This window comes from Alligator sinensis, unplaced genomic scaffold (genome assembly GCF_000455745.1).
Source record: "Alligator sinensis unplaced genomic scaffold, ASM45574v1 scaffold1469_1, whole genome shotgun sequence".
In the NCBI taxonomy this organism is placed as follows: domain Eukaryota; kingdom Metazoa; phylum Chordata; order Crocodylia; family Alligatoridae; genus Alligator; species Alligator sinensis.
Genome location: NW_005842795.1, coordinates 531,060 through 556,432, shown reverse-complemented (window position 1 = coordinate 556,432; position 25,373 = coordinate 531,060). Strand labels below are relative to the sequence as shown.

Below are 25,373 nucleotides of genomic sequence, written 5' to 3'. Positions count from 1 at the left end.
TATTACAATTTATTCCTGGATGCCTCATCTTTTATCTGATCCACTAGATTAAGAAATCTGGGTTTGACAGATCAATTCTAATATTATAAAAGTCTAAGTCTGTCTGTCTGTCCATAATGCTATATTCACACTCTGATTGGCTGACAGAAACAGCCAGTCAGAGTGCTTCAAGCATGAGGCAGCACCACCATGATTCTGAAGCCATGCCGAGGACCGGACAGACGGTGTGGGACTGGACAGAGGGTGGGGGAGGCGAGGTGGCCTCAGCTCCCCCACCCTGCTCCCTGCAAGAGGCAGAACAGTGGAGCATGGGGCGTTAGATGGCGGCACTCCATCCCAGCCCCCTCCCGCCCCTGCCCCCTGTCATTCTTGACAGGCAATTGGCTAGTGGTGAAATATTTACTAAAAAATTTAACATTGCCAAGTAATGCCTGGCCCTGAAGTAAGAAAGAGAAAGTATGAGGGATTGTAAAAAGATTATAGATGAGATGACAGTGTGTTCTTTTGGAAAGTGGTCACCCTGCTGTGGCACTTAAAGGAAAATGTGTATTGCAGTTCATTTTCTATGTGAGAGTTTTGTCTATGTGCCTGTCAAGTGTGTATGCACTGGTATACATCCCAATCCTTTTTTGGGCTGTATTCCAGTCTGTTTTCCTAATCTTAGCATAGGATAGTAATGGTAATAATTTTCCTTTTTCTGTTAAATGCACTTTATAGAAAGACTTCTTAACAACATTGTTATGTAGCTCTAACTATACTAGGACCATTTGGTGACTGCTATAATATTTTGGGCCTGATTATCAACTATATTATAGCATAATATGATTTGCTTAAATGTCTGTTCAAGCTTTTCATTTTGCAGTGTGAGGAAATGCTCTGCTTTAGCAGATCCTATAGCAGTTTGGCTGGTCTGGAGGCTGTGCGTGTGTGAGAGTATTGTCACTGTCAGTGAGTCACACTGGTGGCAGAATGTGGTGGGAGAGATAGTAGATACTGCAGTGTGAGATGTGGAGGAGTTTATTACATCAGTAATAAACTTAGACTTCAAAAACACACGGGTCTTTATATATCACCAGTACTCATTTAACGTAAGTGGAATTGTTAGAAAGACTGCAGTTTTATGTAAGCTTGTTTTGCATAAGCTAAATTATTAGAAGTCACTTCAAGAGATTCTGAGATCAGGACTGCAATGCCAGTAGTATATCCATGGGAATTTGTACAAAAAAAAAGATTTTAAAGTCTAATGCAAAATACTACTTCTGCCTTTGAACGAAAAAAGATGGAAACACCAGGAAATGAATCAATCATCTTACTTTCTTGTATGTCCTCAGACACCACAGCAGAGAAATAATATAACCATACAAAACAAGGATCCCAAGCTTCTTGATAGGGCTGACCACTAACATAGTATTTTGTGGCCACCTCCCTGGTCATTCGTATATGCATGTGAAACTTCCCTGTGGCTGCTTCAGCAAATGGAAAAGTAACTTTGTTTTACTGGAGTTTAATCTGTCTTTAATGTGTTGACCTTTTGAAAGCAAGGGCTGTCAGTGAATACCAGGATTGGACAGTCAGTGGGAAACTGCCGGGTGCCGCTGTGCTAGGCTGAGCCCATGCAGCCTGGTTCGAGCAGGGAAGGAGCAGCTCTGGAGCAATCCCTACTAGGCCTGTGTGAAGCAGCAAATATTTGCTTCAGATTTGGACTCAGCCAATTTGGAGGGACAGTGACTTGATTCAGTGATTCGAATCACTGTCCCAATTCGATATGACCGATTCGGCGCCAATTCAGAGATTCGGCTGTAGACTATAATGGGGAATCACTAAAATACCTATAACTTTGTCATTTTTTTGCAGATTCAAATGAAACCAGCAGGTATGGTAACCCCTTCCAAGGGCATGAAGCCTGCCAAGTTTCAAGGAGATAGGTGTGGGGGTTTCTGTGAAAGTGCACCTCAAACTGTTGAAAACAAAATTTGTATCACTCGTGTATATTAAGGCAGAGCCGGATAAAAACAGCAGAGATGGTCCCTGCTGATGGTAGAGAACTCAGAGAAAGATCACAGTCACTGGCCTGCTACAGATGTCAACACCAGAGCAGTCTTTTCTCCCCTCAGCCTTTTCCATACATGGAAGATCACCGCATCCCCCTCCCTCATCTCAGTTTCTGTTTGCTGCAAGCCTTCTGGATATCCATATCTCTCCAAATCGATTCAGAGGCTTCCGATTCGATTCAGATCTTTTACTGGGTTTCACAATTAGATTCAGAGATTTGGCCACCGACTCAGACCAAATCTCCGAATCAAATTGGCTACCGAAGATTTTTTTGCACAGCCCTACTCCCTACCCCCAGTTCAGCCAGGGACAGCAGTAGCAGGAGGTAGGGGAGAGGGAAAATGGGACAGAAGGGGAGGAGACATGCTGCTGAGTGTGAAGGGAAAGGAAGGGGGAAGGAATTCTTACTTGATCTGGAATCTTAAAAAAGTGCCTGGTTGCTGCTCCTGCAGCATGGCCTGAAAGGGTGATGTAACCATATGCACCCCCTTGTTTAGCACTAGATTGTAAACTCTTTGGAACTGTCTCTTTACTGTGTGTTGGTATAATGCTTGTCACAATAAAGCCCTGATTTCGTACAAGTTCTCTGGTAAAGAGGTTCTACAATTACAAGCCTGGAAGAACTCAAAAAATCAGCAAACTGAACAAAAAACCTTTCATGATTGATTTTCTGTTTTAACTGTCACGGTTACTGAGGTCTGACTTAAAATATTTGAAGTTTTGGCACTGGTACTGCTGAGTATAATGCACACTGAAAATGCTCAACTCTTGTGTACGTACTCATGTTCACGTGCACATGTGCGCGCGCACACGCCCCTGTCTATCCAGCTGCCTATCTATGTGGTAGATATGACTTGGCCCTGTAGAAGTTATGGTGAGGTAGCACTGGGGAATTCCTTAAATCTAAAAATAATTTACTATTACTCTTCTTTCAAGTTGAATAAGAAAAGACAGTGTGCTGCCATTACTTGCCAGTGCTACTGAGGGCTAAATCTGATAAGATGTACTTTAGAATCACATTTGATAGCTCTTGATCCTTTACCATGTATTACATGCAATTCCTTCACAACCCATAAAGACATGCACATCCATTTATCACTTGCATTTGAAAGGCAGGAAAAGAGAGTGGGTAATTACACTGAGAAAGGGGTAGTTCTTTTCAAGGTTCACTTCTTCAGACAAGTCAAGCGTACACAAGTAACACATTTGGCACCTATATTTGAAACAGCAAAGTGAATTTCTTGAACCTTGTAATTATTTTCTCATATGGCAGAAAAATTGAATCTGGGATCTTAAAATCAGATTTTTCATTGTCAGTCATATCATCTTTAACCGAGTATTTTGAGTCTGTCCTACACGTAATATACTTGCGTTCTGGAAACTGGTATTCCACAAAGTCAAATAGAGTCCTAAGCCAGTATGAAGCAATCAATGCATTGATGTAATAACTATTGAGACTCTCTTGTACCTATGAAGTGCACCAAGGACAAAAACCTGGGTGGGTACTAAATAACAGGATTTATTATTGACACTATTTATTTTTATCTATAATCTGTGTGCATTATATATTATTTATTTATACTGTCAAGGACCAGGATGCTGGCCTGATGTACAAAAGCAGGACAGCAGAAAAAGAATGATTTCTCTGTGACATCTTTTAAAAAGAATTGTGTATTAGAAGCTGCAAATTTTGAGACAGAAGTAGCAGATATAGTTAAATACATGGTTGGCCCATTAAGTCTAGTGATGGCAAAATGCAATGCTGTACAAGTACTTAAAGATTTATGATTTGTGGCTTTTTCATTATTGATTCTTTTTGTAATTTTCCTTCTAGAAGAAAGTTTGGAGTGATAGCCTTAATGTGTTTGATCTCTGAGTCAGTGCATCTTAATCATTGATGCAGATGTATTAAATATATCAGTTAGTGAGGAAACACAAATACATCTGCATAAGTTTACAAGTATAAAAGTGAAAGGAATACACTGTTTCAGTTCTAGAACAAAAGGAAGAAGTCATGTTTCCAACTCCCATGACTATTTTCCTACCTGGCTGTCACTATATTTTCATATTAGGTTTTCATATCAGAGAAGTATTTTGTTTAAAAAATTGTAATACAGTTCTGCAAGACGAACTTGGACCTCTGGAAATTCAGGCCCTGTTTAAAGTTGTATTATGACCATAAACTACACATGGGGAGAGGGAGAGCAACTTAGAGGGATGGCTAAGGACTAAACCTGAAATAGTACTTAGATTTTGCCTTAGACTTTGAAGCTGCTTATAAGTAGGGTATAGGTTCCCTCACTTTATGCAGGTTCTGTATGTGCAAATTTGCTCTTATGTGATGACCCTTTTTAAACCAAAAATTAGTTATATGTGAGGTAAATTCACTCTTATGTAATCAGTGTGGTGGAAGCCCACAGTCCGCTGCTTTGTGTGGTGCACTGTGGGAGTGATGTACACCAACATATAGTCTCCTGTGTGGATCTGTGCTCCTCACTCATTGTCTGCAATACGTGTTTCTGTAGTTGCCATCCTCATTATGGTAACATTCACCACCACCTTGTGCTTGTGTGTACTGTCTGCTGTTGTTGAGTACCAAATTGTCTTGTAAAAGTACTAGAAATGGGTCTGGGGGTTAGTACAGTTGAGGTTTCAAAATGTATCCCTTTTATTACATTGAAAAATGGGTTCCCATTATGCAAATTTGAGTTATGCATTGTTTTCCAGGAGCACATGTGCAGTAGGGCTGTGCGAAATGGCACTGTTCCATTTCAACTTGTGTTTCGATGGCACAGGATTTTGTTTTGAATTTTGTTTCGATTTGAAACTGCTGTTTAATTTCGTCAAAACAGTTTTGCTGTTTCGACGCTGTTTCGACGTTTTGCCCATAGGCTATAATTGGGAAGCTTGAAACAGCCTATAATTTTGTCATTTCTGGCCTGATTTGGATGAAACTTGTAGGCATGGTAGCCCCTTCTGAGGGCAGGGGTTTGGGGGAAACTGCACCTCAAATCTTGAAAGCAAAAACTCATGTCATGTGTATGTGTGAAGCCACAGCAGGATCAAAACTGCAGGCTTGCTAGCCCCTGCTGAGGCAGTGAAGCCTGCCAAGTTTCAAGGAGATAGCTGCAGGGGTTTGGGGGAAACTGTACCTCAAGCCACGGACAAGCAAAACTCGTGACATGGGTGACACTGTGTGTGTTAAGGTGCAACCGTATGAAAGCTGCAGGCTTGCTAGTCCCTCTTGAGGCCACAAAGCCTGCCAGCTGTCAAAGAGATAGGTGCAGGGCCTTCTGTAGCCCTGCACCTCTGGCGGCTGCCAGGCAAAATGTGTGACATGGGTGCTTGTGGGACTGTATCTGTCTTGGGGTGCAGGGGGGTGAAAACTGCAGGCCTGCTAGGCCCCGCTGCAGCCACAAAGTCTGCCAGCTATCAAGGAGATAGGTGCAGGGGGAGTCTGGGTTCTGGGGCCCTGCACCTCTAGCTGCTGACAATTAGAGTAATAGATTCATAGATTCCAGGGTCGGAAGGGACCTCAGTGGGCCATCTAGTCTGACCCCCTGCCCCTGGTAGGCCAGAAAAGGGTCACCAAACCTGGTATCATGTGATCCCAGCCAGGTGCCTGTCCAGTCTCCTCTTGAAGAGCCCCAAGGACTGGGTGAGCACCACCTCCCTTGGAATCCCATTCCAGATCCTGGCAACCCTGACTGTGAAGAACTTTTTTCTAATGTCCAATCTAAATCTACTCTCCGATAGTTTATGTCCATTGTTCCTTGTTATTCCAGAGGGTGGCCTAGTAAACAGATCATTGCCTACTTCGTGCTGCTTCCCCCTTATGAATTTGTATGCTGCCACAAGGTTCCCTCTCAACCTTCTCTTGGAGAGGCTAAAAAGGTTGAGGTCCCTTAGCCTTTCCTCGTAGGGCCTTCCCCACAGGCCTCCAATCAGACAAATAGCTCTTCTTTGGACCCTCTCCAGGTTGTCTACATTCCGCTTGAACTGCGACATCCAGAACTGGACACAGTACTCCAGCTGTGGCCTGAGCAGTGCCACGTAGAGAGGGAGAATCACCTCCCTGGACCTGTTCGTGAAGCACCTACGGATACACAACAAGGTGTGATGAGCTCTGCGACTACTTATGGCTCCACTGACTACTTATGAATCTTTTGATATTTGAGTTAGTTGCAAATAGTGTAACTGTGTTCAGTATTTTCACTGTTTGTTTTACATGACAGTCATTAAGCTTCACAACTCAGACAGCAAAAATTAACTTGTGTTTGCTTTCACTGTATGTGCTTGAAGCTATCTAGTTTCCTTTTCCTGGAATACTGCACAAGTCTTAACTGTGACAATTTCAAAATGAAGAAATTCAAAATTAAGAATTAATTTTAAACCGAGGAAGGTTTTTAAGATTAGATTTAAAGAGGGAAGAAATAATTCAAAGGGAGTGGGAACAAAATTTCAGTTGCATGGAGCAACCATGTTGGCAATATGATCAGAATTAACACCAAAATTAAATAGGATAAGGAAAAGGAGACCTGGGATTTATTGCAAGAGGCAGAGAGGTGGGGCACTAATTACCCCACAAGAACAGACTTGATTTTGTGAAATACATGAAAGTCAGACTGGCAGGTTTCACAGAGCTAATGCTGTGTACTAGGAGATGTAAGCAAAGGCCACAGTCTTCAGAAACTTGTTAAGGTGAAGTAGGATTTAATGGTACAAAAACTAGTGAATGAAAAAGGGTCAAATACTGTATTTCCATTGGTCATTTAATAACACTGGTGGATTAGAGTTTGTTGTATTTGCATATTTAAGGTCAGATTTTCCCCAGTTACTATAGATAAATGAAAGCTATATTTTAAAATGTAGACAGGTTACTGTATATTAAGAGTTGTGCCTGTTACTCATTAGGTTAAAAGAGGTAAATTTGACTGAAATTCTGAACAATAGGTACTTGTATTCAGAACCCTGTTTGGCAAGTATTTGTCTGTCCCTTTCTCAGTAATTACTCTCTCTTAAATGCATGGGGGGAAAAAACTTAGTGGTTTCAAGTCGGCCTTCTAGTTACTCCAGTGTTTTGGATATTTCTGTAAACAATCATGCACATTAGGCATTTTGATACTCCCGTTTAACACTCCTGTTTTACAATACCTTTGCAGTTAGTTACTTTCCACCTCCCCTTTTGGAGCTGGGCCACTGGGCAGTCAAGGGTTCAGGAGACAAGCAGGCAGAGAAGAGGAGCAAGCAAGAGCGAACCTAACTCTGTTGCCTAGGGATTAGGGGACTCAGCTGAGAGAGGCAGACCTTAGTTTTGGTCTCTGCTGCCAGGCTTGTTTCTGTTTTTTTCTTTAAACAATGGCTATCTAACACAGTGATTTCCAACCTTTTTAGACTCAAGGTACCCCTTGGAAAATGCCAGCTCTTAGCTTTTATTAATTTTTTCAACTATGGAAAAATAATAGAACAATTCTTCTGTTGCAGAGAACTCAAAAAACCCACAACAAATCTGAATGGTTTTGAGATTATGTATTTCTATTTGAAATCTCTGGGTTGTTCTTGTGAATCTTTGTAAGTGTTTATACATGTAATAGTGCTAATATTGTGTGGCACCCCATGACACCCTTAAAAGGATCTCATGACACTCAGGGCATCACAGCATCCTGGTTAAGAATCACTGACCTAATGTAAAATGTATAAGTAATCCTGGGAGCAGGAAATGGACATAGGATTTCCCTTTCTCAGTAATATGCCTTCATCTTTGGGCTACAGAGCCAAGCTCTCTCTTGTTTGGTCTCCTTCTGGTTCTATTACCACTTTAATAGGAAGAGTAGAGTGTGCCCCCATCCAGACTATTCTAAAGCCACTTTTCTTAGGTAGTGGGAGATATAGGTTTAAATCCCCTGAGGCTTGGGAGGGCCTAGAATCCAGGTCAGTCACTGAATGTTTGAACCAGTGTGCTATTATGCAAAAAGTGAGTGACACAACCACCACAGTATTATTGAGTAACAGTGATCGCATGTATTACACTTTGTACGGTACTGAACTCAGTGCTGTCAGTGAAAGTTAGTGCTGCTCTGAGTGTACCTGTTGCTTTGGGCCCCTGTGGGGCTATAGGCAAAATTTAGATATCTGCATACAGCATCATAATGGAGTTTAGGTTGGAGTTAGGTACCAAGGTGATTGAATTGTATCATTTCTTACCATTCTCAGAAGTCCATTGTAGGCACCTAGGCTAGGGACAGACATTACACACAAACTGGTTTAAGTGATCAGAAACTGGTTTAAACCTGTACCAGAACCGAAGTTCAGTGAACATAAACCAGTTTGAAAATGGCTAAAACCAGTTTGGGATAAATCTGGTTGAATGTAGTATCAAACTTAACTGATTTGGCTCGAACTGGTTTATGCAATATGTGTCTCAGACCCCTTGCTGGTTTAAGGTAAATCAAACTCCCCAGCATCCTGGCATGCTGTCTGGGCTGGGCGAGCCTCTCTGCTCCACAGGAGAGCTGGTCTCTCCCCTCTGCTTCCTGGCTGGAGCTCTAGCACAGACTTGCAGGCACAGCAGGGGCTGATGGCTTCCCCATGGCCCCCCTTGCTGCTTGCTGATTAGGCAGGAATCCCCCTCTCCCTTCCTCCCTTCTATCTCCCACAGTACAGACCCCAGCCCCATGGCCCCAAGGCACATGGTATGCTAGCTAATGCTGAGAGGTGTCTGTGTGTGTGCCTCTCTCCAATTTCACTGGGGCAGGCAAACAGAACATTGACTACTTAGGACTATTTGGAACTAATCAACAGGTCAGCAGGTAAGCTGTTTAAGAAGAGTTTGAAGTAATGGAGAGAGCCTATTGTTTTGCTGATGAGGTGATAATCACTGTTATCAGCCCCCTGCTGGCTTGCTCACCTGTCAGTTTGTGTCAGAGTGCAGGGGGCTGGCAACACTTCTGCCCCTTGAGCAGCCAGCAGGGAAAAGCCTGGGATCGTGCAGGCAGATCTCCCTAATCAGAGGTCCTGCAGGGGCCTGGCCATGCCCCGCCTCAGCTCAGTACTGTGCAAGGGAAGGGAGGGCTGCTCTAGTGCCCCTTGGCTTCTAGGCTGAGCCACTGCAGGCATGTGCCTGAATTTCCTCAGTCCAGAGCAAATGTCTGTCCAGTTACAAACTGGTTCAGCCTAGCCAGGTCAGACTAACCTGCAAAGATTTAATCAATTCAGGCTCAGGCTTTTTGAATGTCTGTCCCTAGGCCTAGGGAACGTTGCAGGCCAAATGGAGGTGCCAAATTAATTTAAGCATGTATTCTATTAGTGGCTGCTACAGCATGGCCCATCTGGATACCCCTTGGGGACTTAGGCACCTAAATTCAAGTAGTCCTGTTTAACTTTTTATAGAACCAATCTTCCCCTTTATATAATCAGTACAAGGTGCTATACATCATCTTCGTATCTCATATTTCTCCTACCAGTATGTATTGTTAGCTCTTACCTATTGGTGTATGCATGACCACAAACTTTGGGCAGCAAAAAAATGATGACATTAAAGAAAAGTTGCACAGAAGATGCACAGTAGTTGTATTTTGTAGCCAACTGTCCTCTCTTTGCATCAGATCTGACCATTCATAAAATAGTATTTAATGGCTTGCTGTGCTCTGACAACCAGATTATTTTTCATTATATTTTATAATAATATACTATAATAATATAATAATAGCAACAATGATGCTGCTGATAATTATTATAATAATTACTATAGTGGTGCATAGAAGAAGCCCCTTCATGCTAAGCTTTATACAGACACAAAAGATAAACTTAATCCTCCCCCCACAAATCTTTCAGTTTAAGTATAAGAGAAGAGGCAATGGGCACATGTAGACAAATGAGGAACTACAAGGAAATGGTGAGACGATATTCATCGGTATGAGAGCCAATGGTCTTACAACAGCCTAACCCTTATCAGGTATTTTGTAGGCATCATTGAAAAGGTGAGGTGTAAGGAAGGGTCTGAAGAAGAATTGTGAGCTAGTTTTGTGGATGTTCATTAGGAGCAAAAGAGTTGTTTTTATCAGTGACATCCAGAAAAAATATGTAAATTAAGTGGAAAATGTTTGAATGGCCTTAGATTTATGATGCAAGAATTGAAGCCATTGTACTAAAAGAAAAGTACTTTTCTAATGAAAAATCAGACCTGGCTAAAAGGAGAAGTATTTGTGTTTCTTCCAAAATGGGGTCATTGGTAAAAGATTTATTTAATCTGTTTACACCAGCATTCCATGCTAACAATTTTCCTGCTTGTGGAAACATTTTCTATATCTATGGAAAATTCCTACATTCTACCAAAAGGTATAATATAAGGTCTCTGAGTATATATAAGGTATGATATAAGGTCTCTTAGTATACCTGTCTGGGGTCTTGTGAACCCAGATCTCATTCCTGCCTGTGGCAGGGGGTCAGGCTAGATGATCTGTTCAGGTCCCTCCTGACCCTAGCTACTATGAAACTATATATTATTAGACCTAGATTCCTTTTCAGGTTAATTTTCAAGAGGATTGTTTTCTATTAAGAAAATTTACTTGTAAGAGAGATGAAAAGTTTGCCTTTGACAGAGGAGAAGAATAAAGAGTACATAGGATGGCTGGAATATGAAGCAGATGTGTTAACACACCCAAATTATACTGTCTCTCTTTTTGATACTCTTTATGTTATACATCTTGGCAAAGGGACACTTGGCAAAATGCTTTGGGGATCAGGAGTTTGGATTCACTGAAAGTGGTGCAAGGAGATTCAAATTAAGTTTCTTGCACCACTGTTGCCATGCTTGGTAAGGGAGACATTTATTGTGAAAATGGCAGACACTGTTACTAGTACTGCCAGGGATGTCTTTCTAATCCAGCGGTCTGTTTCACTTTGATGCTTAGTGATAAATCCTGGCCCCACTGAAATAACGAACTTTAATTATTTCACTTTGAGTAGTTAACAATGATTCCCATCCCTACATCTCAGCACCTTACAAATGGGTATCATGATCTACATTTTACAGGTGGAGAGGTTGAGGAACACAATGGTAAAGTGACTTGCCAAGTTCACATAGCATGGTGGTGGCAGTATTCAGGAAACAAACATGGTTTTGCATTACCTTTATGAAATCCTGGTCCCACTGAAATTAATGTGAGTTTTCCTATTGATTTCAATTATGCCAGAATTTCATACCATGACCCCACCGCTCCCCAGCCCTGGCATGAAATTGCTCTAACTCTTGATCAAATGCCTGTGTCTCAAGGGGCAGGTCTGGCATAGGTACATGCCAAGGTATAATGGTATTCCATCTAGGGGTGTGTGAAGTAGCCCCTATTCGATTAGGATTCAGCCTGAATCAGGGACAATGATTTGATTTGTTGATTTGGATCACTTGGCTGAAATGAATCGGGGACAGTTTGAATCTGAAGATTCGATAATGATTCGGAGAATCAGCGATTCGGCCATAAACACAGCTTTAAATGTTTTTTCTCGAGAGGTTCATGAATGCTGCGATGGTGGGGCAGATGGAGCATCCCACAGGAAATACTTCCAGTCCATTTCCAGATCCGCCACCAAGTGCTCAGGACCCCCCCCCCCAACCCAGGAGGCACCAGTCGCCCAGCTGGGGGAGGGGCACGGGGGGGGGAGGGCCCTCAGCGCACTCTCTGGTGGACCCGGAAGTGGACTGGAAGTGCTTCTGGCCCACTTCCGGGTCTGCTGCCAAGCGCGCTGAGGAGCCCCACTACGCTCCTGTGGGATACTCCATGTGCCCCAGCATCACAGCGTTCACAAGCCACCTGTTACTTAGAGGTATATAGAAAAAACATTTAAAGCTGTGTCTGTGTCTGAATCACTGAATTGATTCGGAGGGTTCTGATTCGATTCAGAGAGATTCAAGGGTCCCCTGATTCGATTTGGAATTGGAGATTCGGCCACCAAAGTGGGCTGAATCTCCACCAAATCAAATCAGGGACTGAAGCTTCACGCAGCCCTAGTTCTTTCTATGTACTCTTCCCCTATAGACCTGAGGTTTATAAAATCATGAAGGATGTGGACAAAGTGAACAGGGAACTGTTATTCATCAAGTCCCAGAATCCTAAATCTAGAGGTCACTCACTGAAATTAGAAGGAGATCAGTTTAAAACTAACAAGAGGAAGGACTGTTTTACACAGCATGGAGTTAACTGGTGGACCTCGTTACTACGATGATGATGATGATGATGATGATGAAGCAAGTTTTGCCGCACTCGTTTGTTGCAAGCATGAGGCCAGAAAACCAGCAACAGGTAGAATGGTCAATGTCAATAAGACCTTGGGCCCCTGAAGGAGGGCATTCATAGATGATGTGGTTGGCCATCTGAGTTTGAACAGCTGCAGCCAGCATTGTTGGAGATGCCCCAAGAGTACATGCCCATAAGCGGTTATAAAGCTAGATAGTATAGCTAGTCCAAAAAAGGAATTAGGCATATTCACAAATGATACATCCCTGACTGTTATATTTAATAACTATTCATAGATCTATCTCCTGACATCTCTAGTCAAATGATGGTGGATGCCAGCGAAGATATATTACTGCAGTTGTACTTTGCTCATATGCTCTCCCTCTGAAGCAGGCTGTCCAACTGGCAGCTCATATGCAACCTGAGAGTGGTTACCGTGCAGTCTCAGGCCCCTGCAGCCACTTCTCCCACTGTCTCTGGTACAGGACTGTCTAAAGAATGCCTGCCAGCAGCTGGTTAAAACCCTGTATATTAATTTAACTGGGAAAATCTTTAGAATATTTGCTATGAAATACCAAAGCATGTTTGGGCAGCAGTTCTGTAAAAAAATCTCACAGCTTTATTTATGACTAACTTTTCATCTTCAGCACCATATATTGCTTTTGGAGATGTAAATTATGTCAGGTAAACCAATCTACCATTACTAATACCACAGAGGTCAAGAAAACATAGCAATTGTAGTGTGATACAATAGAAAAAAGTTTCATTATTCTTTCTGAGGCTAAAAGAATGCTCTGGCACACAAACCAATCACATCCACTAGCTGAGATTGCCTATGACAACTATACTCATACCTCTATCAGAGTATGGAGCATTCTTTGTGGAGTTAGCATTTAGGGACATTTTATTCAATGCATTCAGTGTAGTTATAGCAGCTGTTTCATTGTGGCAGGGAAGTAGAAAAATGACAGGAAAATAAGACATCATTAGCCATGTACTAGTGTTTTTTGTGCACTGGTCATAGTCTGCTTCAATATTCTTTTTCCCTCTGACATTTGCAGAGAAGTATCATTTTTGGTAATGGCTGAATCATTTTGTGTTAAAAGGAAGGATGTTTACACTTTGTTGAAGAGACATTGTACAAATGGCTAAATAATGCAGGTCTGATTTAACATTCTAATATGTTTGCCACACTGATTGCACTTTGACGATTTAAAAGGACAAATGTTCCTACCCAAGTCATTAATAAACTTAGATTATTAGGTTAGAAACAATAGTTAACATTCACTTCTCACTATTTATACTGTTTACCTTTTGCATTTTATTAAGATTAAACAATAAAAGTAGATCTTAAAATAAAAATAATTATCCTTAGTATTTATGTAACACCTTGTTCATCCATCATTTCTAATACGTTGTACAGAGTTGACAAATATTGTGATCCCTCTATGAAGACCATAGAAACTGAGGCACGTAGAGGTTAAGTGATCTGTGTATAGCAGCAGAGCGAATTAACGTCAGAGATGGGAAATAAATGCAGGTTTCCTGATTCCAAGTTATTACAATTTCATTTAGTCAATTTCATTTTGTTCAGCTGGCATCTGGATGGTTATTCCTTCTGGGTGTTATGCACTGCTCTATTTGGATTACAAACACAGCAGGAAATGTGTATGTGAAATAATTTATGGTCCAGAAGGCTTCTGTGAGGTGTAATTTTGCTATCTCAGTGCCACTGCCTTAGGCGTGTAGAAATAATGTGTGTGTGAAGTTATATCAGAACTTGTATCAGAATGTGTTTCCTACCAATGTTCCAGTCTTCTTTTCCACTTTTGCTGCTACAGGTCACTTTCTGAGAGCATGGGCAGGCTATGTGGGCCTGATCTACATGAAAAGGTGCCTTCACATGCGAGTGTCTATAGCCTATACAGAATGGCTGAAGGTCTCCATGAAGTCTTTTTTTTCCCCTTGGACTTTTAGTCATATAATAGGTTGTCTTTACACATGCTGCAGGGTGGGGGTGCTTTAATTAGAGCTTCTCCAAGAGCCACTCTAAGTAGAGTGCCTACAGTGTCTCATGTATCCAATGTCCTGCAGTTCAAAATGGCAGCAGGAGTGCTTTACCTAAAGATCATTTGATGAGCTTTAGTTAAAACATCCTTGCCACCATTTTGAAGCATGGGGATGCTGAATACATGAGACACAGAGGTTGCTGGAATGCACTAATTAGCGTGCTCCAGCAAACTCAATTAATTGAGTCTGCTCCGATGCACTGTAATTACATTGTGTTGGAGCAGTGTCCCTGCACATCTACAGATGCCATCATTCTCAGTTAGTTAGTTTCGGGTTTTGGCAGGGTCAAAAATTTTTGAGGGCAGATGGATAGAGATCAGGTGTTAATATTATATCAGGGCTATATATTCACCATTTTTTAATAATGCGTGGTTGGATGCAGAGTGAAGGCAGCACAGGGTGGTGGGTGGCAGCAGCAGCTGCTACATGCGAGCTTCCTTCTTCTGCGTCCAGCCAGCCAGGAGGTACCTGTGCAGCCTGCAGAAGAGCAGTGCTGCCCTTGCCCTCCCCCCGCTCTGCTCCTGGGAAGCAGTGGTATGGGGTGGTGGGTGGCAGCGCTCTGCCCCTGCCCACTCGCGCATACCCCCTAGGGCCTTCCCAAGTATCCACATGGGTATGTGAACCCCTGGTTGACTACCCCTGATCTAGGTGATGCGTATAGATCATTCTGTTCATTTCTTGCTGAGAAAACATAGTGAGCAGTGTTGTTCTTTAACTTCACAGGTTCTCTCAAGTAGGTAATGTCAGGTCATCTGTCCTATTTAATATGCTTGTGTAGCCATTAAGAGAGTTAGTGGGAAGAAGCTGGCAGATGTGATTTATGCATGCTGATGATGCACAGCTGTTTTGTTGCATCAGGAAAAATGAAGTTTTGCATCTCTGAATGTGTAGATAGAATTGGGGAACTGGTTGCAGTTGGATGAGACTCAGTTCTGATATATACTGTAATAAACTCAGGCATGAGAACAGCAGTCAAAAGTCTTTTTGAGTATAGTATAGTTCTAACATTTATTAATGAGTCCATCATAATCTGATTAGAGACCCAGGCTTTTTTTGATGACAGAATTTCAACAGTTAACAGGGAAGCTTTTTTCCACCTGCATTTGGCAAAAAGTTTCAGACTTCTTTATGCTTCAATTGACAAAAAGTTGACAAAAATAGTATTAATGTTTCCTGAAAGGTAAATATATTTGATTTAATTTTTTCTAGTCCAGCTTTATTTGTTAAGTGAGGTATTTTACCAGGAACATGATACTAGTATTACATGACCAGGTGCTTGTACTGGAGAAACCTTAGTTTCTATCAGAGGGAGCTGATGCAAAGCAGTCCTCACTATAACCTCTCGATTTTGGCATTCCTTTGGTCTGAAATACCCTGGCAACCCTCAGGCTGTGTCCTGACAAGTGCAGACATTTGGTTCCCTGGGGACAACTAACAGCAGCACACCTGCTTGTTCCCAGGGAACGCCCATGCCATGCACCCTCTAGCACACTGCAGGTTACCCTGGGTGGGGTAGGGGAGGCTAGGGTCACAACTGTGCTGGCCCCAGCAGCCTTACATTGAGCCCTAGGGACTGGGAAATCTGCAGCCACATCATGCCTGCAGCAGGGAAGCTGGCCCACAATTCTCTGGCTGGCCAGGCTCCAGTTTGGGGCAGCATGCACTCCCCACTATTTTTCTTCGTGGGTTTTTTTGACTCCTGGGATTTCCTGGAGTCAAAGTCTCTCTCCCCCGCACTACAAGGTAGCAGCATGGGAAGCACCTGAATGTGCATATTGTCTGGATGCAGCCCCAGAATGCATTGTAAAAGGCATCAGTTTTGAAGGAATTTGAAAAAGGTTAAGGAAGGAGTTCTTGGAGTACTGAGAAATGGAGGTTTCTGTTTTTATGCAGGTTTTCAGGTCTGTTGCTATTTTTCTGTTGTTTTTGGTTGCATCCCATGGGCCTGGTTATGTTTATCATGGTTTGATGTGGTGCCTGGCACAGCAGGTTGTTGTATACTTGAAATTAAAATAAACAATGAATAGAATTTTGAGAGGCTGGTATTGGCTTTTCATTGTCTCTGCTGTTGTCTCCATATACAGGTGGAACACTGATAGGCTTTGAAAATGCTTATTGAATGGTTTAAAGGCTCAGTTCTGCAAAGTGCTTGGCATCCTCAAGTCCCACTGGAATCAGTGAGAGGTGAGCACGCTCAGTAACACTTAACATCTTGAAGAACTGAACAAGGAGCCTGAACTAAAGCCTATTGAAATCAACAGCAGACTTTTCATGGACCTCTGTGGGATTTGAATTAGGCCCCAATTCATCATCACTAGTAAGGATTCAGGGTGTAAAACAAGTCTCCTGCTGCAGCAGCTACTGCTGCCGCCATCACTGCCACCACAATTCAATTTGTGTGGTTTTTGGCCTTTGTTTCCCTGCAATCCACTGTTAGCCAGCAGGGAAACAGATGCCAATTGCAATTCTTTTCAATGTCCTATGGGGAAGCAAGGACCAGCAGTGGCTCATGGGTTTGTGTGTCCCCTTGGTAACCTCACATGCCATGCTTAACTTTGATAAATACAACAAGTTGTTTTCTTTTAAAAATGAACTATATGAGGTCATGGGAAAATCATGATTCAGTGACTTTTATTTTATTTCTTCCTAGCCCTTTGGAATATGTCTTGCTGACCTTGACAACTGAGAGTATAAGTTATAGCTCCTGTGCCATTCCTTCATTTGTTTTGGCCTTGTATTGCTGAAGTTCCAAAATCTTAATTCCCTCAAAATGACTCAGAAAAGTTCTCCTTTCCAGTTCTTTAGAAAGAGAAAATGGGAGGAAAAGGGTTTTGTTTAATAGATCAAAACAATCTGACACCACAGAGCATGTGTCACATCTCCAATTATCAACACTGATATTATTGGTTTAGTGCATATGGTGTACTTAGTGACGCAATGAGCACAGAAATAAAGAGAGTTCCTATCCCAAAGAGCTCAAGTCTTTAAATATGTTCACTATATTACATACATTGAAATCTATGGTACTGCTCATATGCATATATGTTTGAATTGTTATAGGACTGGAGTCTAGAATTGTAATGTCTCATGTTTAATGACAGGCACCTTGTCAAGCCTGCCCAATAACTTCGTGCCCATTGCAGGGGACCAGACTTGTTGATCTTACAGGTCCTGTCCAGTCCTATGGTTCTATGCGTCTAATAGTTTTAATTAGTGAACTGTTGGATAGATGGAGGATGGAGAGTTTCTTCAGGTGGCCTTAGTACTGCATCTGTAGTCTAGATCACATTTATGGTTATTAAGCTAATTAAATTTAAACACACAATGCCTATTATGACAACTGGATGGAGGCTGGCAACTCAGAGGAGTTTGTTATGACCCCTCTGTTCTCTCCATCTAACTCAGGGATGTCCAGCTGGTGATTTGCAGACTGCATCAGGCCCACAAGGAGTTGATGTGTGGCCCCTGGGCTCCCACCAGGCCACCACTGCCCCTATTACTCTGGCTGCTGTGGCAGTGGCAGCTGCAGGTTCTGGGGGAGGGCAGCATGGAAGGAGACTTGGTATGACAGCAGCAGTGGGAGGTTCATGTGGTGGGGGTGGGATGTAGTTCACCTGTGTGGTGGTGGTGGTGAGGGGGCACACATGGTGGGAGGAGGCTCATGCTGCTTGCACACCATCAGTGGGGGAACAACGGGAATCACCCATGCAATGGTGTTGGCAGGGGGGCTCAGGAGGAGGCTTGTTCTGCTCATGCAGTTGTGGCAGGAGTGGGGTGGGGGGCGGGGAAGGGAAGGGAGGAGGAAGGGGCTTGTACTCTATGTCAGGAGCTGATGAAGAGGGAACCCAGGGAGGCTAACCACAACAGACCTGTGACAGAGCCATTAGTTGGCCTGCAGCCTGCTGCCCCAGGTGGAACTAAATAGGGCAGCTGCTCTCCCCAGCAGCCAGCAAGAAGTTCTAAAAGTAGCCAGTTGATTTTTATCAGCTAGTGTTGGGCTGCTAGCTATAGCCTAAGGAAGGTTTGGCCACCTAAGTAATTAGTCCTGACTAGGCTAACTGTTAGGGCCCTTGATAGTATCCCCCTCCTCCCATATGGGGCCATCTTCCAGGCAGCCCATATTCTTCCCATACTCCAAGCAGGGGCAGATCGGGGTGGGGGGGGGGGGGTGCAGGGGTGCAGTAACACCCCGACTTTGATTCCTACACCACCCAGAGTTTAAAACCAATTGCCTGGAAGCGGCAGCCACACTTTATTCAGGCAGCAGCGAGGGAGTCAATTGACGTCATGGTCCATTATAACCTACTTGATTCCTTCTAAACTCTTCATTCTACAGGTGTTAACAACCTTCTTTCTTTCTTAAAGGTCTTTAATGGTTCCAAGCTACTACTCAAACTAGCCCTTCTTCTGCAATTCTGCTGTCTGTTAGCTACTCCTGGTAGCATAGTTCCCATTTCACAGACCTGTAGACTGTTTTTTAGCTCTAGCTAGAAACGTGAATTCAGGTGTGGAAATGTTAACTCAGATGAACAGTAGCTCAAGTGTTGAAATACCTTTCAGTGAAACATTGGATGCACTGCTAGATTTTGTTTTATGAATCTGAACGAGTAATTATAATAACTACAGGACTAATGAAACAACATCTTTTGATTATTATGGCCTAGTTTGTTATGTTTTTATATATGATATAGCAGATTATTAATATATCAACAATATATTAATATATATTAATAATGTTAATATATGAATACATTCCAGTTACTTTTTTCTGTGTTTTTTTTAATAAAATCCTGTGAAACAATCATAAGGTATTAAGAGGAATACAGGCTGCGTCTATACAAGTAACAGACTGCACAGTTGTTTCTGCTCAGTCATTTTGTTCTTGCTTATGCCAGTAAAAGCCCGAAGCATTTTAGCTCTTGCTTATGCACATACTAGATGACTATGCAGTAACCAGCGTTACTGCACAGTATCTTTCCCACGTTTTTTTCCTGACACTACTGCACAGTGGCTCATTACTACTGCACAGTAGTGTTGCGTCGTGGCTAGTGCCTGGCAACACTACTGCGTGGTAGCAACAAGCTACTGCGCAGTAGCTTGTTGCTACCACACAGTAACATCTCGTGTAGACGCGCCCACAGAATATGAAGAGGAATAACCGATCCTTTATTCCCAGAATAATGGAGGCCATCTTTTCTCTTGGTATGATCCAAAAGAGAGAGGATTTATAAATCAAGTTCTGTACTTTTCTTATTTTGTCAGTGACTATTTCCTTATGATATCCTTACTAAGGGAACCCAGATTTCTTTTAGAAATCTGGCTGTTATAGAAACAGTACTCTGTAATTCAAATCACTGCTGTTAAATACTAGTAGTATCTAACTCGTTAAATGTTCCTTTGAAACTTAAATGTCTTTCTCTAGCCAACTTAATCTGAGCTCTTTGGTAACATTTATTACATTCAGTTATGCTACCAAAACAGCCATAGGATGCATCCAGATGAGCAGGGGCATGCACTTGCAGCAGCACAAATAATAGCGTCACAAATTTATGCTGCTATTTTGTGCCGCAGTGCACACCCCTGCACATATATTTTGTTGAGGGACAAATTGTCTTGCTTTGGACAAACTGCCCATGCCCAGCTCCTCCCAGCTAGACTTCATGTGCTGCAGGGAGGGCTGGCTGGGGCACAGGGTGCAAGACTAGCCATCAGGCAGCTGCCCCACTGAGACAGTCTGCATCCCAGCCAGCAAGGGAATGGCATGTGCTCTGGGCTGCCTGCTCCCGCATCTCCACGTTTGTCTGGGCACACACTACTTTTGCAAGCTTTACCCTGCTTTTTTTATTGGGACTTTTTTTGCTACTGAGAAATCCTGGTGGAAATTTTGCCACCCGCATGGTTTAACATGCAACGCATGTGCTTTGGGGCACCACAAAGTGGTTTGCCACACCACAAACCGCACATGCCTGCATGTGTGGATGTGGCCATAGAGTTCACTGAAGCATCTTTGAATGACCAATTTTTTCCTGGACTGTTTTTTTCCAGACTGGTTTCTGGAATATGTCTTCTTGGCAGCCGCACAGTGTCTTGATAGTTTCTTGTGATATGAAGCTTTTTCTTTCCTCTGAAGTACATGAAGGAAGTTCATGAGTAGCTGCTTTGCTTCCCAAGGCCCAGCTCCACTCTGCTTCTGAGTGATGTTCTTGGGCTTTGAGTACTGGTCCTGAGTGACTTTCTCTTTATGTGGGTTCCTTTGGTTGTATTAGTACAAATTATAGCTTTAAAGACTGCATAATATCGTGGTGCTGGGAGTGGACTTTTCTCCTAGGATTTCTAATGGCTGAGTCAATTTCTTTTATTGAGAATCATCCTCTGTGTTTACTTTGAAGAGAAATGCCACAGGGAAATTCTTAAAAATGATTTTAATGGTCTTGAATGTTAAGAATTTTTGTGCTTTTTTTGTTGTAACTTTATTAGAATTCTTTCTGAGCAATGTAAATACTCATTAATTTTTTACCATGCTTTTCCTGTAGAAATCCTTTTAGATGTATTCACCTCACGATATCTCCTTCATTATGTGTTTTTAAAATTAGAATTAAAATCCAGAGTGAAGCTGAATATGCTGTGTCATGTAGACACACAACTTCTATGAATTTTACATTTAGAAAGACCTTTCATAGATGTTATTTTAGTAAAGCATTTAAACGTCTTTACTGTGAGCATCCATGTAGATACCATTGAATCCAATGAGATGAAGGCCCAGGCTTTCTGTAAACTGCCATTCATTCCTTTCAGAATTCTTTGCTGAGTTATATTCTGTGTTGAATATTAATATAATGTACATGAAATACCAAATGAGATAGAAATAGAAAATAGAAATTGATGCATGTAAAGTCTTGTAGTAGCCTTAATGTGATTGCCAAAAAAATAAACAAAATCAATTTAGTTTTCAAACCTTCTTCAAATTTCTCAGGAAGAGGGGGGATATTAACACATTCTAACTCAGGGGTGGGGAAAATGTAGCCCAGGGGCCAGATGTGGCCCTCCAGGCCACTCAATCCAGCCTGCAGGGCCCCTAAAAATTTAGAAAATTAATATTTATCTGCCCTGGGCTGCCTGACATGCAGCCATGGATGGCTTGCCAAAACTCAGTAAGCGGCCCTCTGCCCAAAATAATTGCCCACCCCTGCTCTGACTCTTTCAGTAGTGTAAACGCCTGTTTAAAGCATTCAGTCAATGGAGTAGTCTAGGGTAGAAATGTTTTCTTACCAGTACTGACAGCTGAATGTGCTTTATGGAAAGTGTAGACCAGGACTAAAGCAAGCTCAGCATTGTTTCAGAAACCAACATTCATTCCATGGATATTGTCTTTACTGGGGAAATTTACCAAAAGTTCAAACTGGTTTTAAAAATAGTTGGAGTCAAGGTAGTTTACACAAGCCTCCAGGATTAAAACTAGCTGACCATTCAAAGATACTGCAGTCTGTGCTATGGTTGCTTTGGTAAGCAGAACTGAATGTAATAAATGCTGCCAAAGGGTTCAGGTTAAGTTTAAAAAACAGCTTGAATTCCCAGGAAAATTTCTCCAAGAATAGATAGACAACACCATCATTTTCAACGTGAACCATCATGTGGTGTGATCCAGTCTATACAGGCAGGTAAACCATTTGTAACATTAGTTAAGTTTTACTTGCCAGCAGCAACAATTAAATTCTTACTATAGATACAGTCTTATCATGGCCAAATTTCTTTGACATAGGGCAGGGGTGTCCAAATGGCAGCCTGTAGGACAAAGGGTTAAACTGTAGCCCATATGACTGCCGAACCCAGGGGGTAAACACTGCTGCTGCTCTTCTCTTCCCCACTCCCTCATCCCCTTGAGTTCACTGGTCACTGCTGATGACTTAAATCAGCAGCAGGAGAAAAGAGGGGAAATTGGCAGCAATGTTTACTACTTGGGTTCTATAAACTGTGAGTTTCCACACATTTTGGCTCTTTGTAATGCTACCAAGATGGCAAATCCACCAGAAAAATTACTCGTATAGAAACTACTTTGTAGTGATGTGTTCCGTAATGCTACATGTAACATATGCATAGTTATATATGGCACTACAGGTTACACTGTGGCCCCTCAGGATCCCAAACTATTTTGCTGTTCTTTGAGAGAGGAAGAACAGCTGATTCCCTGCCAGGCAGTGGTGAGTTGAACTGTTCTGCCAAATAGCTGAGCTGCTGCTGATCAGCTGCTCAAGGGAGTGGCTTTGTCACAATGTAGCAGGTCCAGTGGTGGGGCAGCCAAGTCACCATCTAGCTGTCACCTGGGTCCTGCCTTGCTTGCCCCCTCTGGCCTCTCAGGATTCCCCTGCTATAGCCTCACTGCTTGCCCCCTCTGGCCTCTCAGGATTCCCTTCCTATAGCCTCCCCTGCCATGCCATTATGTTATGAATGGACAGGGAAGCAGCCCCTGGGGGGGGAGGGGTTCCTTTGGGCTTTATGCTCTTTTCTGGGCTGAAGCCCCCTGACCTTGGCCCACTTTGCTCTAGCTGGGTCCCTCTCCCTGAAGTCCACTGTACTAGGACCCTATGCTCTCAGCCCCTGGTCTTGCCCTCTGCAGGCTTGCTTTGGGCCCCAATCTTTGCTGTTTGATACAAGAGTCCTTGTGCCAACAGCAGCACTCCCCTGCTGTTGAACAGCCTAGGACCTGGGGTGCCCTTGGCACCCTTCTCAGTGACCTCCTCCACCCCTACAGCTACAATCCGATCCTCCAGTCTTTAAATGCAAATGACAAAATATGAGCATCTGCTCTCAAACAAAAGGTTCCCCAAACTTGGGTCAACATCACCCCATGGCAGTGCTACAACAGTCTCAGATCTGTTGCTTCCTGGTGGTGCAGGGGTTTCCTTTCAGTTCCCCTACAGTCTGGAGCCTTTCCTTCTTGGTCAGCCCATCCCCTCTCCTCCCCAGAGCTCCACCTTTTGCAGCATGTAGGGCCAGACTGCCTCCTTGCCTCAGGCCCTGGGGCACTAGTTCTGTCCCATGCCTATCTAACAGGTTGCACTGTGCTGACTGCACCTGGGGCACACAGCCATTTTATTAAAGGGCCCTCTGCCCCTATCAATTCCACCAGGGGCTGGAGCCAGCCAGTGGCTCCCTGGCTTCCTCTTGGCTCCAGTAGTGGTTGATTTGCTGTTTGGCAAAGGGGCTCAGTCACAGCTGCCATGGCCAGCTACAGTGTCTGTCTTATTTCCCTTCTCTGCCACAGAGAGATGGGAGCCAAAAAGCAGCTATCACCCCTTGCTAGAGATGGTCCCTTTAGGGTGGCTTTGTTTTGCTCCAGACAGCGGATTGTGCACATGTGCACATAGCACTGAGGCACTTTGTAGTGTTGCAAAAATAACATGCGTCTAAGGCCTGGGTGCGACGGGGTGAAAGAAATGCTGTTGAGGTATGAAACAACTAAGAAAGAATTTACTCTAAATTTTAATTTGAAAAATGTCCATGAAGCTTAATCAGATTAAACAGAAATGAGGCTATAGCAAATATCTTTGATTTTATATATATATATATATGGGAAGTTTTATAACTTGACCTAGCAAATATTTTTGTTTTTATTAAGAAAAAAATATGCAAGCTCAGTTTAATTTTTTAATATGCTTTGGCAGAGGCATGTTATAAGATCTAACCATAATGAAAGTGAACTTCCAATATCTTCCACTTACATGGGCCTGCATGACAAGATCATCTCATTTCTGTTAGCTTCCAGTCATATTTTCTAGACCACGGCAGGCTTGCTTTCTCCTCCAGTGGTCCTCCAGCTCCTACTACTCCCAAATTGCTAACATGACTTAATCTCCTACATAGTTGACAAGATTCCTCCTTGTTGGGACTTAACAAATGCAACACACAAGCAAAACAGATAAAGAGAGTATGTCTACATCATGTGATATGGTGCTGTGCAAAGATATCCAAATGGGCTAGTGTGAGTACTGAAGTAAGCTAGGGCAGTGCTTCTCCCAGGCAAATAATTGTCTTTATGATATATCAATTTAGGGCTAATGCAGTCAAGTTGATGCCAAATTATCCCATTAAGAGCTAATTTGGATCTCTGCATTGTATTGCATGGTGCTGTATAGATCTACTCACTCTGTCCCCAGCTTTCTCCCCAATGGAGCTGAGCTGGCATGGGAAGATTATTAATTTGGTGATTAGTATAAATCAATATCAAATTATCACCCTTTGTGGAGCAAATGGGAAGCAGGATGTGACCCTGGGATGGCATTGAGCTACTCTTCCTGTGTGCTGTGGTCTAGGAGTACAATCCAGCCCTCAAACTTACACAGAATGTTGGCCAAGTAGATTTTCAATATGACTTTAGACAATTTAAACAAGAGTTAGTTTGCTTGTGCCATGTAACTACCTATCCTTGCAAAACATTTATTTTCTGTCACTTAGAAGTGACTGCTGGTCTCTTTCTTTTTTTTTTTTTAATCTCTTCTCTTTCACATTTTCTTGACCAGGTGGCTTTCTCCATTTTTTCTGAAGTGTTTCATTTTCCATTCTTATCTATCTTTCTTCCTTCTTGGCAATTCTTTTCAGGCCTTTCTTATTTTTCTCCTTCCCTTCTCTGTTTCTCCTAATACCTACTTCTCTTCTTTTTTTCCAGAGCTACTTCTGTCTTGCTTTTGTTTTCTTCTTGTCGTTTTGCATCTCTGAACCTTTACTTAAATTCTTACCAGAAGAAACTATTGGTGTGAGCTGCCTTTGCATATCTGGGAAGCTGAAAACCCTTGTGGAAAGTTGAAAAAGTGTGCTTGCTGAGCAATCTGTTCCCTGAATGTCCTTCTACACTGAGGGTGTATCTTTTTTGCTATTTCCAATTCTCATTCCATCTTACAGGAGTTAATCAGAGAAACAGACCAAGGGAAAATTCAGACCTTGGAATTGGAATGTCCCTTTCTTTGTTTCTACACAGCCAGGGCTGTGGACTGAGGGCTGAGATGTAGAGGTAGCAGCATGGAG

The 25,373-nt window shown here is 42.6% G+C and overlaps 1 protein-coding gene across 1 annotated transcript in view; it reads left to right on the top strand.

Annotated features, from left to right (window-relative positions):
• RAPGEF4 (Rap guanine nucleotide exchange factor 4) overlaps nucleotides 1-25,373 on the top strand; it is a gene marked incomplete at its 5' end in the record, with an annotated part of 261,647 nt that overhangs the window by 142,506 nt on the left and 93,768 nt on the right. The gene's annotated exons all lie outside the window — the stretch shown is intronic.